The sequence below is a fragment of the Sceloporus undulatus genome, chromosome 2, assembly GCF_019175285.1.
Source record: "Sceloporus undulatus isolate JIND9_A2432 ecotype Alabama chromosome 2, SceUnd_v1.1, whole genome shotgun sequence".
NCBI lineage: Eukaryota > Metazoa > Chordata > Lepidosauria > Squamata > Phrynosomatidae > Sceloporus > Sceloporus undulatus.
Genome location: NC_056523.1, coordinates 50,671,162 through 50,675,332, shown reverse-complemented (window position 1 = coordinate 50,675,332; position 4,171 = coordinate 50,671,162). Strand labels below are relative to the sequence as shown.

Here is a 4,171-nt window from a genome sequence, read left to right as displayed (position 1 = left end):
GTGGTGGCTGTTCAGCTGGGGGAGAGGTGGCACTTTCTCGACCGTGTGGGCTGTTGATGATATGAATGCATTCAAAACCCATTAAAGGCATGGAGAGTTTTGTCCCAAGCCTATTTGGGTCTATTTGCATCGTTATTCACACAGCTGACGATGCAAATCTTTTACAAAAACACGGGAAAAAGCCTGATATTAATTATCCTGGGGTAAGTAGGGTTTTTGGCAGCCCCGCCCCCCAAACTTAATCAAGTGCATTTGGGATGTGTGTAAACAACAAAGATTGATCCTAAATTCATCCTGGATTATTTTCATCATGTGACTAACTCCTTAGCTATTAAATCAGGGACAAATCTTTTCCCAGTCAGGAAATAATCCAGAATGAAAATATGTTTCATTATCCATTCCATACCTTCAGAACTGGGCAAGCTTCAAACTCAAACAAGTGAAATAAACAGAAATGGAAGCTTGGGAGGACTCTTTGTTAATGTCAAAATACTGAGGGTTGGGCCCGATTTTGGGGGGGGGGGGGGAGAGTCAGGATAATGTGATGATACCAAAAGTGAACTTTTTTACTTAGACATCAGCCCCAGATTTCACATGAACAGAAAAGGGTTTCTGTTTTGCCTGATTAAAGTCAGGTTAGACTGTAAACTTACTGTCCGTTCCCCTGTGTTCTCATAGCTCTTGTTTCTTCAGATCTGGACTCTGACTTGGATGCACTTGATATGTTTAGCACAACTCCTGTTGCATAGAAATCCGTGGGTAAAATGAGAGAGGCAAACAGCCGTGAGCTAATATCCAGATGATGGACAGCACCTTCGTTTCAGAGTCACAGCTCATTAAGGGACTATTAAAACTGCTGAGAAAGAGGAAACATTAGAATGCAATGTGGACCAGCCCACTTTTTGCCTGACATATGACGGTGCTGGAAGACATGCCCCTGCAACCTTACCTGCCTCAAATGTTGTTTGGCAACACTGTTTTGGAGACTATTAGAGGACCATTCTTGTCCATGTGCTTCTAGCAAACCCCAGCTGCAGTGAAGGCCTTGATGGCTGAATGCTTTCCAAATTGTCCATTTTACTCCTAGCAGAGATAGCTTTCCATGAAAACCATATGCTTGTTTGTGTACTGAGATCCCTGGAAGTAAGAACAACATGTAAATCAGAAGATAGCAAGCTCCTTGACTCATTCTCCTAGACCTGGCTAACTAGGGGTATTGCAAAATACTGTTGGCAATGAAGTAGAACATTGCCAAGGCTGAGGAGGAACAGGTGTTATCAGCAGGAAAGAAGAATCCTGATATGAGGGGGAAAGAGGCATGGAGAGACAGAGCTGTCCCAGTACTTTTTGCTGCCTGGAGAAAAACATAAGCAGGCACCCTTCTCTAGTTCATGTACAAAAGCTGATTGGACTACCAGTTGAATTTTGTCTTAATGCTAGGAATGATATAAGGTGCTCCACCACACCTGGGTACAGCACACTAGTTTAAAGAATCCAAGACAAGCCATGAGATATTACCCAAAAGAAGGGGGGGGTCCCCACCAACTGCTTTTTAAAATGATGGGGAATTGTTTAGCTCAAGGAAGCTTAAGAGAGGCTGGATAACTTGAGGATAGCTCTCACCAGTACTAACTGAGAAGGAGTCCAGGTTTTGGTGAATAATAAGATTTTTATTTAGAAATATGCAAGAGTGTAATCAAATACACAACAGTAATTCAAACCAATACACCATTCCAGTAACCAAACCAGAGTTATGGAGATTGGATAGTCTAGTTATAGGCATGTAGAAAGGGTAATACAAGCACGTCCACGCCATATGCAGGCTCACCATATGCGGACTTGACATCACCTAGATGGTGAGCCTTCGTTAAGTGAATGGTGAGCGCATCCACAGCACCGCCATTGAAAACAACGGGACAACGGGTATTTTTTTATGCATGGGGGGTCTGGAATGGATCCCCCACATAAATCAAGGGTCCACTGTATTCACCTGTCCTGGAAAGGTGATCATGGAAAGAGGGTTGTGGCTCAGATGGGGTCTGAGGGAGACACAGTGAGTAGAAGGCTCTCTCTGCCCACACTGTACTTGAGCATAAGTTCGGGACTGATATTTATATGGAGCCCTGGTGGCACAGTGGTTAAATGCCTGTACTGCAGCCATTCACTCAAAACCACAAGGTTGCGAGTTCAAGACCAGCAAAAGGGCCCAAGCTCGACTCAGGCTTGCATCCTTCCGAGGTCGCTAAAATGAGTACCCAGACTGTTGGGGGCAAATTAGCTTACTTGCTAATTAGCTTACTTGCTGTTCACCGCTATGATCTTTGGAATAGCAGTATATAAATAAAACAAATTATTATTATTATTATTAATTATATCTAAGATCCTAGCCTCTGGGAATATGCTGTCTTGTTCTGCAACAAAGACATGATGGTCTTTCTAGGAATCAACAATGCAATTCCAGAATGGTTCGTGGTTTTAACTTCAAAGTAATATAAACAGCAATTGGATTTGTGACAATCCAGGGATAAATGGATAGGGAAGTTGGTGGGAAACATGGCAGGGAGTAGGTAGGTTGTCTTACTGCATCTGCACCTAAACTGCAGAAACAATGCAGTTTGATTCACTTTAATGCTCAGTGCTATTAAATTCTGGGAACTGTGGTTTGTTGTGACACCAGAGCCTTCTGACAGTGAAGGCTACATGTCTCACAAAACTACAATTCCTAGAATTCCATAGCATTGAGCCATGACAGTTAAAGTGGTGTCAAACTGGATTATTTCTGCAGTGTGGATGCAGCCTGCCTTCACCTTTTGTTTTAAGGCTATGTGGAGAGCCTGTGAGGAGGACAAATCCATTCAGCTTCTCTTGGTATCACCTGGGTCTTCACATGTCTTTGTTTTCAGTTCCCCTGGTGTTAGTTACTGGGACCTCTTAAGAACATTCCTGGCTTCAGATATGAAAATAAGGAGATCCCAAATATAATGTGGGGTATGTCACGTTTGCTAGCAATGATGTACACACCTCTGTCCTCCAAGGGAAAGGTATAATAATAATAATAATAATAATAATAATAATAATAATAATAATATTTATGTTTCCCTGCCTCTCCCGATGGATCGAAGTGGGGTTACAGACTATTAAAACAATTACATAAAAACTCTATAAAAATATAAAAAGATTACAACAATATAACATCTATTAATACGACAGTCACATGACATGCATAACCGGGGTAAGGCAGAGAGTCGTTGGCAACAAACGCGTGTATCTTCCCTGGGAACTCTGTGTATGCCCAGGGAACTCAGGAGGAGCAGCTGGAGTAGCACCACTGCTGTTTCTTGGCATCTACCATCTGAGGTAGTTGCCTCACTCTGCCCAGTGACAGAGTTTCCAACTTCTTCTGACATAAGAAGTTTAATTTAACTGCCCAGAGAGAACATGGGCACAAATGGGATGACTTTGTCCAGAACATGAAGCCAAATGGGTTAGTATAGCCAAACAGTTCCTGCTGTTCAAAGTGATGCAGCAGTGGGAAAATTACATTTTAGATACATTTCTCAGAATCTTCCAGCCAGTTCAACCACTGGACATCCTGGCTGAAGGATTCTGGGGGTTGTAGTTCAAAAATGAGACATTTCAAGGTTCTGCAGAATAGTACTACTTTCACACTGTAGCCCTAACTTACCTCTGTCTCTAAGAATTAAGACCAATTAACTTAATAATTAACTTTCTTATTACTTTAATTCCATTTTAGCTAAAAAAAAACCCAAACCCTCCCAAAGTGATGTACAAAATCTGGCATGTTTAAAACCACTAAGAAAATCATCAAAACAAATTAGTTAAAAAAATTTAATGTAGTGGTGACTTTCCAGCTCTTAATGTCTCCAAATGCTTTCTCCTACCTCTGCCTCTCTCCGCCTTTCTTTCAGCTGATAATTGGTATATCAGTTAGCATCCACAGATCATTCTGCAGTGACATGATGCAGATCCCTAGGCAAACAGATGATGTAGATTGCCTCACATATGCCATAGGATCATTAAAAAGGTAAAGGCTTCCCCTTGACATGCATCTCTAGTAACCAACTGTAGGAGGCAGTACTCACCACCGGTACAAACCAAAGAGCCATAATTGCCAAAGACTATTCTGTGGGTCATGTGGTCAGCATGACTG

General features: G+C 42.0%; 1 long non-coding RNA gene across 1 annotated transcript in view; it reads right to left on the bottom strand.

The window, feature by feature from the left end:
• The window catches only part of LOC121920221, a 15,691-nt gene extending 14,566 nt beyond the window's left edge, over positions 1-1,125 (bottom strand). Inside the window, exons 1-2 of the long non-coding RNA XR_006101704.1 lie at positions 950-1,125; positions 654-856 (exon numbers count right to left, since the gene is read on the bottom strand). This is a non-coding gene — a long non-coding RNA (uncharacterized LOC121920221). The remainder of the gene's footprint in view (positions 1-653; positions 857-949) is intronic.
• Positions 1,126-4,171: the final 3,046 nt, after the last annotated feature.